The following is a 12,623-nucleotide window of genomic DNA, read 5'->3' as shown; positions in this document are numbered from 1 at the left end:
AAGTTTAACGTCTCTATGACTTACAGTTTGGTCTACACGATCAGTTTTACGTGGAGATCGCTGATTCGGACCATTATAACAATTACAATAGGGTTTCAGCGCTAATAAACCCCTAATTAAATTTTCTTTATTGGTCGACATAACCCTTTAAAGTCCCCATTAAATCAAAATTGAAATCAAAAAGTTTTGGGTTTAGTATGTCTGTTAGCCTTAAGGTTATCTATAAGCTAGCATACGTCAAAACAATGACAAAATTTGCTTTTAGAAGATATAAGCATTCAAAACTTTCCGCCTCTAACTTCCGCCAATATGGATCAACGTTTCTGATAACATCACCCTTCACTTCTGTTTCTCATCATACTTTGTCCAATCAAATGCTCTCTAGAATCCAAAGCGTCCCGTTCCGTAAATTTTATATAGATGCTGAAGCTGTGGCAGAAATTGGTCGCTTGTTCACAGAGTTGGTACCTTCTCTGTGGCACATAGCGCACTATATACAGGACAGGAACGCTTCAGGCAGTGCTTTCCATTGGTGTGAAAGATGTGCGGTTTTGCATTAACAAAAAGAAGAGATAACACTGGTGCCATGCACCAACATAAATTACACACTTTTCAAACTACACATCCTCCTCAGCATCATTATATTCACGGTTTTGCTTAAGTAACAGTTTCATATTGAATCTAAAGGGGGAATCTATTAGATTGTGGCTGTCATACATTGTCAAATGCAACTTTATGGAGCTCAGCATCTCTGGCCCAAGCTGTGATATAAACAAAACACTATTGGCTATTTAAAAAGGCACAGGGCTGCTTGATATGTTCCTGTTTCAGATGAAATTACATCACTACCTAGAATAACGCTACGTGTTTCAAAACTCTTCAGCAGATCTTTAACTAGACAATGTTTTAGACAACATAGGCTACTTGTTCTTAGTTTTATTGATGCAGTTTGAGAATTAATAACAACAGCTGCTGAAACAGGAAATTGTATTATAAAAACGCTTTTGACGTCAATCAGCCAAGTGGTGCAAGCTGATTGCAGAGTTACTCACCAACAGCTGACTGTAATGAAAGATGGCAAGCAATAATACCCACTCTATTCATTACTGAAATGTGTCTGATTATTTTTAGATTCACAAAGTGGAAATGTATAAATCTATTATGAAGCAAAAACAAACCAAAAAAGTACATATTTACTATAAAAAGGCATCTGGGGATGTTAAGAATCAATATCAGATCACATCATTTAAATTAAGGCTGTATTTAGTGAGAAAATATATCTATTTTTATCCAGTTCTGCGTCGCAATGAAATAAAACTCACCTCATTCCCTCAGACTGATTTTCTACAGTCTAAACTTAAATCAAATCAGCACCAGGGGAGGGAAAAAATGACAGCTCTCCAATTGGCTAAGAGAGTCATCGATCACGAAGGCCCGTGTCATTACCGTGACAGAGCTGCGCTCAGCAATTCAGCGCATATTCTGTTTGAGCAGAGTTCAGAGGAGGACGAGGAGCACATCGAGCGCCCGTTGCACAATACACCTGATTCTATACAGTAATGCGCTCATCTCTCTCCGCCAGCTTTCCAATCAATGCCATTCAGCTTCAATCAATTCTTTTATACCCCATTCAATGGATGGGTTATTGGCATTACTCACAGCATAGACAAAGAGACTGTAAGTATACGACGAACAACAGAAGGCAGCTCTCAGTGTCTTTTCATACAGTTACATAAAGTCTCTCTTACTGTGCCAAGTCACTCTCATTATTTGAGATCCCGCAAGCTGTCAGTGATACATTGAAAATAAAGCAGCAGAGTGAATAAGAACTAGAAACAGAGAGGCAGACGATGACAAAGGTCGACAAATATGCACACTGATGCAATCTCAACTGAGCAAACAATATCAAATCAAGATAGTTTTACACAGGAATCAGATAATCTCCCTGCACTCGTGGTTTCTTTGTGTCTCTCTTATAAAACGCAGACTCGGGCGTCTACACAGGTGAGCGTTAATGGGAATCCAGCTGCATATTTGCACCAACAGAGGATGACATCAAAGACCTAGAGAGCTTGTATTCTCTACGGAGGTCTGGCCCATAACCTGCCCTGGAAGTGTGTGTGTGCGTGTGCATTCGCTCGAGGAAGACATATAAAAGCTCTTCTTGGTTCTGGGGTCAATTGCATTTAAATTTGACCAGCTCAAGAGGTGCACCAAGGCTCAATACACAATTCAAACACGCGCATACTAACTAGATACAAAGAAAAGCCTAGTTCGCCTAAGTGAAATCTGACTTTCTGAGCCCTCTGGGTAAGCATGAAGCGTTTGTGCGGATCAGTCACACTGAGGTTTGGATAGCTGCTCTGGAGGACTGACAGAAAACACTTGAGTGAGTTTCATTCACCGTAGTGGAATTAAGACTGTTACCATGCCGACAAGCCGCTCGGAAGTGAGAGGTGAAGATTGTTTTGATATGGGGTGCTAATGAATAATGATGATAAATTTGATAAAAACGAGCGATGTACAAGGTTCACACTATTACTTCAGCATCAGATGTGTACTGTATAACAAGAGGGAAATCAGCTAAAAGTTTTAGGCGTGAGATATGGGTGAAACAATGGCACAGAAGGGGGAAAAAAAAAGAAAGAAAAAAAAAGAGGAAAGCATCAAATTGAATTTTTAAAATCATTTTATATTAAATGTTAAATGTTAATTTGTATTGTTTTTAAATTTACAACAATAACTGGAAATTCTATTATAATTTAATTTGTCATCTTAAAAGAAGTTTTATAAGTTTTTTTTTATAAGTTTTTTTTTTTTTTTGGTGATTTACTTATCTTTATTTATACACTTATCTTTATTTATACACTACCAGCCAACAGTAAGATTTTATTTTAAAATAACTGCTTTTTATCTGAATATATTTTAAAATGTAACTTATTCCTGTGATCAAAGCTAAGTTTTCTGCATCATTACTTCTAAATCATTCTAATATGCTGATTTGCTGTTCAAGAAACATTTATCATCAATACTTAAAACAGCTGAGTACATTTGTTTCAGGATTCTTTGATAAATAGAAAAATCTACAGATCAGCTTTAAAGCTTTGGTAAAATTATACACTATAGCATTCAAAAGCTTGATGTCAGTATAATTTCTTTTTTTTTTTTAGAAATGAATGCTTTTATTTAGCAAGGATGCTTTAAAATGATCAAGTGTTGATAAAGATAATTATAATGTTACAAAAGATCTCTATTTCAGATAAACGGTGTTCTTCTGAACTGTCTATTCATCAAAGAAACAAACAATTATTATGTTTTTAACATAATAAATATTTTTTTGAGCAGCAAATCAGAATATTAGAATGATTTCTGAAGAATCATGTGACTTCAGTAATTTGAAGCTTTGAAATCACAGGAATAAATGCCATATTAAAATATATTAAAATAGAAATGGTTATTTTAAAATGGTAAAAATAATTCAAAATTGTACTGTTTTTGCCGTACTTTGGATTAAATAAATGCAGGCTTGGTATTTATTGTGGGATTACTGTATTTTTTACGCCTTGGAAACCAGCCCAGAAAAAAAGAATGAATGAAACAATTCATGAAAGAATGAATAAATAAATAAATAAATTTAGGCCAATTATTTACTGCTGACTGACAAATTCAGGATTATTTCTGTCATCAGTCATCAAAACAACCAACAAAAACAACACTTACTTCTTGCAGCTGGTCTTGATGAATCAGTCAGTGCATTAGTTGATTTGTCCTGGGTGGAAGAGTGTGAATCTCAGCGTGTGTTCAGACACCTGTAATGAGGACAGAGAGGACATGCGGTGAGGGTTTGATAGATGACTCCTGCGCAGCTGCGTCACTTTTGCAGTCAATATTTGCACTCTCTCATTTGCGAGGTGTCTCTGTCTCAGACGGTCCACTCTTCTCTCCTAGACTATGATCTGAACATCACTGAAGCGCTTTGTGTGTGCTGATGTACATGTATTGACAAACCATGTACAGATAACAACCCAGCCCTTGACCAATTACAGTCAGTCACGCTTACATTCACACACAGACAGGAGAGAGATCCAGGAAATATAAAAAGAAATCCTACAAAAAGAGGTGAAGGTAAAATCTTTTAATGACTCTCTAATGGGGGATTTGATCTCAGACACTGAAGCTCGCCAAAGGCAAAGAGTGGATGAGACATGTACATACATATTTTAATCGACTAGTCAGTGAACTGACTGAATGGCTAGTTGACAAGTCAGTACTAGAAAAATCATGTATAAAATGACTCTGCCAAGTCCACCAGACTCTGAACAGATGCGTTTCTTTGGGATTTATAGATGCTAAGCACAGCACTTATAGGCTGAATAACTCAAACCTTTCATTTCCCAAAACATCATGTTCTGTAATGTGCAGGCTGAAATTTCAAAGCTGAAATATTACACCAAATATACTGTAGGGGTGGGCAACATAGCAGTAGACGCCGTTAACGGTAGAAATTTTTGGGATTTGTATGTGTGTATACTCACTTTTGTACTGCATTAGTATTTTGATGTTTTCTACTATTTAAGAAAAAAAATTAGAACAAAAGATTTGCAAAATCACTCTGAAATCCTGATCTGAAACAAATGATTTGCGAACCCGCACCAAGGTCCTGATCTGAATCAATTGATTCGTGGCACGCGCTCTGAAGTCCTGGTCTGAATTTGATTTTAATTAAATGAGATATACAATCTGATTGGAATTCTTCAAAATAGTGAAGCATTTTGCGACGCAATGGTTTAACTGATTCGGAGTTTCAAAAAGCTCAGTTTCACCCATCACTACGTGCTTTTTAAAATCATTACAAACGATGTTAAAATATGAAGATGAATTTTAATTTGATCTGTTTTTTGCAAGTGAATCGCTACAAATAAATGACTGAAGTCACGAGTTTGAATCAATCTGAGCAGTTACAGCAAAAATAAACTGATTTGGGTCATCTGTTCCTCTTTTCGCATCTTCAGCCATGTTTACAACACTGTCAGTACTACTATTTGGTTATATCGATTGTTTTCTGGCATTAACCGAAATAGGTATGTTTGAATTGCGTGAATTTTGCGTGAAAAGATGTGCGCCACATCAAATTAGACACTTATTTCATAGAAACATTGTCTTTCAACAATTTAAGCACTTTTCAAGTACAACTTCAGGAATATTGCCATTTTCAAGAGTTCTCCAGGCCTGAATTTTCAAAAAGTCAAATTCAAGTACTTCAAGCACTTTAAGCACCTTGTACGGACCCTGGCAACCTTGGCGGGAGTATTGAATGGTGTTATTTTTTGCAGCTTTATACACCTTGAACGGTTAAACACACACACTTGTATTTGTAAAAACGCCGTCTTTGCCAAGGATCCTCATAAACACATTCATTTAACCTACACAATAAAGAATATACATTGTTTTTATACGTTTGATTACTTTATACAATGTTCGCAGCATTTCTTATTTATTTGTTAAACAGTAGTGTTTTTGTCTTATTGCTTCTAATTATCTTCTTATACTTATTTAACTGCTTTACCTGTCCTTAGTGAGCCTGTTTTGTTTTTTGTCTGTTTGTTTTCATTAGGCTAGTGTTAGTTTTGTGATACTGACACTGTTGACACGAAATTTCTATGGTAATAAAAATTATATTTATGACATCAATAATTAAAAAAAAAAAAAAAAAAAAAAAAAAAAACACACAATAATTCGCATGAGACATAATAAAAATGACGGGGATAATGTAACATGTCTGTAAACAAAGCACACACACACATACACGTCTGGTTTATTATCCTTGTGGGGACCCTGCATAGATGCAATGGTTTGTATACTGTCCACACTGTATTTTCTATCCCCTTACCCTAACCCTACCCCTAAACCTAACCCTTACAGAAAACTTTCTGCATTTTTACTTTCTCAAAAAATCTCATTCTGTATGATTTATAAGCTTTTGTACCCATGGGAACCTCAAGCCAGTCCCCACAATGTCAAAAATTTCAGGTTTTACTATCCTTGCGGGGACATTTGGTCCCCACAATGTAGCAAAAACAAGTACACACACAAAATAATAATAGTGAATAATCTTTATGAAAGACACGATTTCTTTTTTGTTCCATTTGGTTTTGGGGTATAATGTGTTCTGACACACACCTGGGAGTCAGTGCCACACCATAAAGAATCAGCAAGAAAATACTGTCCTTTAATCTCTCCGCAACACCTGTGGATTCTGCATAATAACAGATCATTGCTCACAGCAGGCGATCTGAGACTTGATAGAGATCATTTTAAATCTGTTGAAGGTGAATTTGTACACAAGCGGTGCTTTGATGGCTGTTGAAACGGTGCTTTAAAGACAATGAATTGAGACATGCAACTTTCCGGAGACAGTTAACACGCAGCATACTAAAACATTCATGGAGACATTGCAAATCCCAAATCTTTGCTTCAAAAGCATAAATAAAAAAAATCATACTCCCTAATCAACTAGCTGGTTGTTAGATATCTGGTATCTACTCAACCATCCTGACCCATAACCACACATACAAAAACACAGCAAGTGCTAAGTGACACACTTGTATCTAGAAATGCATGTTTCACATTATGAAGAGTGAAAGAAAGATTTACAGTTCAGATCTGGCTTCCAAAAGCAGAGAGCTCATGGTGATCTTCATAACAACCAGCATGCATCTGCTGTCTGTGAGTGCATTTGTGCTGGAGCTTTATTCTTTGGCTGGTACTGCACGACAGGAGGCCGAAAGAGAAAACAAGGACACGTGGAGACAGACAGAGGAGGATGGGCAGAAAAGACAACAGAGGAAGTACACAGGAAGGAGCCTTTGTTCTTGCTGATGCAGATTGAGAGTTTAATGTTTAATGTATCTCAGAAAGACGTAGAAGATCTCTCAGAGGACCAACAAAGGAAAACCTAAACCAGGATGTCAACTAATGACATGCCTGCACATGGGAGTAGAGATGGGTCACAGTTTTGACAAATCGTCTATCAACTAGTTGATTGGCTTATTTAGATTTTTCTTTGTGATATTTTTAGTGCCTATGTTTTAATTAGCATTCTGACAGTGTGTTGTATTGTTGCACTGTAAAACCCTCAGAGAGTGTTGCAATTTTTTATTCATCCTTTTTAAAGTACCATCGCTACAGCCATAAACTTGCAGTCTGACCATCTTCAATTGTTGTGTTGCGTCTCACGTTGTTTGAGCGTCCCGCCATGAGCGCTGCAAGACAAAGTGCTGTAGAAGTTAAAAATAGTCTGAGTTTTCAAATGTGTCTCAAGACCCCTGTGTTCTGTGCTGCTGAATTTAGCTGTTGTATGTAAATGCCCCCATTAAGAAATGAGTCAGAGGTCAGGTAGACCTAAAACCAGACCACATTAGTCGACTAGGCATTCAGATAACCCGACGACTAGTTGATTTGAATTAAAAGAGTGTACTTTTGCACATTCCTAACATGGACATGGATTATCAACAACCTGAAGTTAAAGAAGATGGACGTCATTGAAAAACATCATCATTTACTCCAAATGATTACAAAAAATGACATGTAGTTAAACAGCACTCATCCCATCTGTCCTTCTCATACACACAAAGCAACCTCTGCACAGTGTCAAAGTCCCAGCGAGAGCCATGTTCCACTCTCCACTGACTAATTCAATATTGATAAAGAAACTAAACAAAGCATGACTATCAGTGCTGAAGGATTCCCACTAGCAACAGTGAGCAATCTCCCAACTCTACCCTCACTACATGTCTCTTCTTCCCATTTATTTCACTCTGTTTCCTGTGCAGTCCTTGGCTTTGTTCAGTTATATTTAACAGAATTTGGCTCCCGATTATCCTGCTACTGCACCACTCAGTATTACAGCAGTACATTACAGTATAAAGGGAAATTAACCCATTCAAATAGAAAAAGAAAACAAAATACAATTCTAATTTTAAAATTATGTCTTCTTCAGACATTGTTCTTTAAATAAAATAAGTAACAGCTATATACTGCTTATATACATACATATATGTATATATATGTATATATATATATATATATATATATATATATATATATATATATATATATATATATATATATATATATATATATATATATATATATATATATATATATATACATATATATATATATATATATATATATATATATAAGCAGTATCTTTTTTTTCAAACATTTGGGTTTTGAGCACTGAAAATGTGTAAATTTTAACAATTTACTCCTGGAGCCATACTGAAATTCCAATATCTCAGAAAACAAATCTCAAAGGGCCTTAAAAATAAAGATGCCAAAAGGAAAGCTTGTTAAAACCCAATATCTAAAATGGCAAGATATCTTTAATGCTTTTTGAGTTGCAGGCATGCAAACTTTGGAGTGCCGTTTCACCGTTTTTTCCAATGGTCACCATTAGCACATAAAGCAACAAAGATTCCTAAATACAACAGACCTACCAATTCCTGTGTAAAAATAACATTATGATCTTTCTGAAATCATTTTTACCTCTCTGTAAACTTGACTCTAAATCTGAAAACTGCCATTTTTTAATCCCCCTCTAGAAAATAGTGGATTACTCAGTAAATATTCATCCATGACATTTAATATTTTGGCTTCCATCACTATACATGTTTATCTTTTCTCAGAATAAAATATTAGCAAAATCAAAAATTTGAGCCTGGGAAGTTTTTGAAATTTGACAAGGAATGACCCACCTACAACTCACCAAAAATCACACTATGTCTATGAAAAGTAAATAGTAACTATAGCAAATAGTAAACAGATCAAAATAGGATTATAAAAAAGTATGACTTCAAAAAAACATTAAACAATAAAGACAATAAATATCCTAAGATAAATAAAACCATATTTAGCCATTTTTATTATTATTATTATTATTATTATTTTTTTTTTTTTTACATTTTCTGACTGCATTTATCTGACTGTTAGTATAAAGTAATTACAACTTTTCAAATTATTTTTTTTTCCCAAAGTTATTTTATGAAGTGGAAGTTTTAGGAATGTTTAATACTGTGTGCAAAACAATCCCGCAATCTTATCATGCCTTGTTATAAAGTGCACATAAACAGTATTACTTCGTTTTAGCACATATAGTTAGTATGTGACAAACTTGAAACTAATGATGGTGTCTCTTTTTATAATTGATGATAATAGCGCTCTACTTGTTCAAGTTCTTCATAGCTACAGTAGTGGCGTGCAACTAGTAATCAGTATAGCTCACCGCGCCCACTGCTGGTAAGAGTAATAATTGTTTTGAACATGCGGTAAAACGGGGACATTTCTGGGGACAGGCCACCAAAAACTGTCCCCGGAAAACAGGGACATCTGGACACCCTAAAATAACAATAAAATTCAACAACTAACCATTCTCTTTAACATAACTGGACACAAATTTACTCAATTAAACAAGGGTATGTAACAGGGCTGCCCCTAAAAGTCGACTAACCGTCTAAAAGTTGACTGATCGACAAAAATTGTATTAGTCGTAGAAAAAAATAAAAAAAAATCCACAGGAAGTGGCGAAGTCATGACAGATTGTTAACGACTGGTCTTTGTGGTAATACAGTACATAGGGGAGGACCATCCAAATGCTTGCCTGTCATTCATCGACCTCAAATATGTAACTAGTAGCAACTTTACATGACCACTCAATCTAATGTTAACCTAGAAAAATGTGTGCTATTGAAGTGTCTGTACGGAGTGTGGAAGCTGAATAGTCACTTGCTCTTAAAATACTCAATTTTTGGTCATACAGATAAGAGTAATATACAATATACTTGCCTTACAGACATGAAAAAAACACAGGGAGAGTAAAATGTCTACTTTTAAATGAACCAATTTAAATGGAAAACAAATATTCTCAGATCATGTAATCCGTATAAAACATGCATACGGGTGCTTCCACTACTGCGGAGATGACGAGTCGGTGTTGCTGACTTCATCTCTTAAGCCGAAAATGAAGAAAGCACTGGTTTATCAATAAATTACTAAAATATTAATGCAGCCTTCTTACTGTTCTTCCCTGACACATTCATAATTATAACTTCTGTGCTGTGGCCAGCTTTATGTGCGCTTGAACGCTTACTAAGCTATGTAGGCAATTAAAGGCTCATTATTATGATTTAAATGGTTTATTAATAAACGTATGATTAGTTCATTAAAGAAAAATCTTCAGTTAAGGGCTGCCCTAGTATGCAATGAGTTTGTGTGACAAACATAGTAAATAACAGTCGTGCAGCATGCAGCACATTAGAAGAACTCCATTCTAAACACAGTCTGAGTCATCCATCCATCTACACGTCATTTGCCATAACCCACCTCTACACAATGTCCACCCGTCTCAGCATGACAGAACAGTCTATAGTTCATTCAGGGTGCTAATTAATTGGCTAAAATGGACAGGTTGCTGATTGGCTGAGTGTTTGACAGCAATGGAGACACTTGTGTCATCTTGTCATCAGGCAAAAACAGGACTAACTCCATCTACGCCCTCATTATGCAGTTTTACACCAACTGCCAGTTTGCACATGCAAAAGCACCCAGAAGCCCACAGAAATCTAAAATGACCTTTCAAAGAAACCCATCTCTCATTTCTCCATCACTGCACCTTCAAGCCAGCAGCAGCAGCGGGAAGCGTGTGTGTGAGACGGGGTGGCCGGGACGGTGTGTGTAACAGCGTATGGATGGCTGTGACTCATCGCTCCGGCAGGGAATCGTGAGAGAGCGGTGCAACGTCGACACCGGCCCATGTGCAGGGACAGGGAGAAGATTAGAAAATGATCATATTGAAGATTGCGGAGGGCTGTGCTGCTGTGGCAACGCTCCGAATCATGCGCATAGTTCACAAACAAAAGATGAGTGGAGGGTGGTGCAATGTAATAAGTTAAATACCCTTTTAAGATGCTGTGACATTTTCTAAACCAAAGCGCTGCTTTTAATTTGTGGGCTGCACGGGTGAGATCGGCGCCACACCGGGGGGCGGGGACGTAGAGTAACACGGCTGCCAATCTGCTGACAGTGAATGACTTAATCATACCTGAAACCAAGCCACAAGTACGAAAGATGTTGAAGAGAGGAAGAGATTCATTATAAATCTTATCATAAATCAGCTCTGTGAGTCGAGGTGAAGGGAGGGACAATGAAGCGCACTCAGAAAACACTTTAAATTCATCAGTGTGATATGTGAAAGTGAAAGAAACGATTTGTTTAAATCCTACAATAAAACGGCTGATAGAAAAGCATCACCACGGGACAGATATGGCCGGTGGAGCTCTCTCACACATCCCTGAAGAACCACTCAGCCTCTCTGAAGGCATTTCATCATCTCTGCTACACAGAGGAGATAAAGCAAATAGGAGAACCTGACATTATATAATCTCCTTATCCTGACAAATACCGTCACTCTCTTCTGCACTGGACACAGCTTTTGCACATATCTGCCTGAAAGATGTACAATAGTACATAACTGTAAACACTGTAGACCCAACCATCAATCTATCCATTTTTCAAACTACTAAGTTAATGTAGGCTGAAAGTAAAAATAAATACTTATTAAAATTCTAAAGAAAACAATTAATTAGTTATGAAAAAAAGACACAATTAAAATATGTGACCCTGGACCACAAATTTTTCGAAATATTTAACTTTTATACATATGTACCCCAAACTTTTGAATGGCAGTGTACATAAAACGTTAGAAAACAGTGTCTAACATTCTAAATGACCGCTGAAAGCACTTACGAAAATCAGCCAAAATATCATAAAAGAGCATGTAAGAGGTGAGTCTGTGGGCACAGATTCTACATGGACCTGTACACGTTCCTCTGCTGGCTCTTACGCTCTCATGTGCTTGTTATGTCGTCTCAGTTGCAGGGCTTGCTGTTTGATAAAACACAGAAGGATCTTTGCTCATAAAAAAATGAACATTTAGTCTCTATGGAACATCACAACATGTTCGTTGCAAATGTTGTGAGTTTTATTGTTGGAGGCAGGGAGCTTTTTTCCCAGTGCACGCCAAGGAGAAAACAACCTCCGCCTTCACCAAAGTCGTCTGTTTCCAACTGCCAGGAGTCTAAATCTGCAAATAGATTTTATAGGTCTCAATAAATTCTGAAAAGCATCAAGAAAAAAAAAAAAAAAGTTTGAGTTTATATTTATATACTTTATTTTGCTTTCTCAGGGACAGACATGTTTGGAGCTTATCAAAGAATTTAGATGAGTTATGCTTGTAGGTCCTGGACAATTAAAATTATTTACATAGAAGCAATCTTCCTAAAAACAACAAGTCCAAAAGTTCCCATTTCTAATGTCCAAAGATGTTCAGCCAAAATTCTGTCACCTGTACTGCTCCTCATGTTGCACATGTATGACGTCTTCAGTAGAAATATTCTGCATAATGTTAAATCTGCCCTTAAAAAGCATAAAACATAAAAAGTACATAAAAATAAGCTCTGAACGTATTCATGCTTGTGTATACTCAAAACTGGTGCCTTACGATACCTTAAACGTTTGGAAAAATACTGAAATGAAAGGTTTGAATGTCCACACATGCAAATGAG

The 12,623-nt window shown here is 36.4% G+C and overlaps 1 protein-coding gene across 4 annotated transcripts in view; it reads right to left on the bottom strand.

Moving 5' to 3' along the window:
* The window catches only part of ndst2a (N-deacetylase/N-sulfotransferase (heparan glucosaminyl) 2a), a 142,373-nt gene that overhangs the window by 39,760 nt on the left and 89,990 nt on the right, over positions 1 to 12,623 (bottom strand). For 3 of the 4 annotated variants that reach the window (XM_051125621.1, XM_051125619.1, XM_051125620.1), the window contains one exon: positions 3,721 to 3,809. The gene's annotated coding sequence lies outside the window, so the exon portion shown is untranslated. Of the gene's footprint in view, positions 1 to 1,322; positions 1,342 to 3,720; positions 3,810 to 12,623 lie in introns of those variants that run through there. The other variant, XM_051125623.1, reaches the window with a different exon arrangement.

This window comes from Labeo rohita, chromosome 13, assembly GCF_022985175.1.
Source record: "Labeo rohita strain BAU-BD-2019 chromosome 13, IGBB_LRoh.1.0, whole genome shotgun sequence".
Classification (NCBI taxonomy): domain Eukaryota; kingdom Metazoa; phylum Chordata; class Actinopteri; order Cypriniformes; family Cyprinidae; genus Labeo; species Labeo rohita.
The sequence above is the reverse complement of the archived record's forward strand: the minus strand, read 5'-3'. Positions and strand labels throughout refer to the sequence as shown.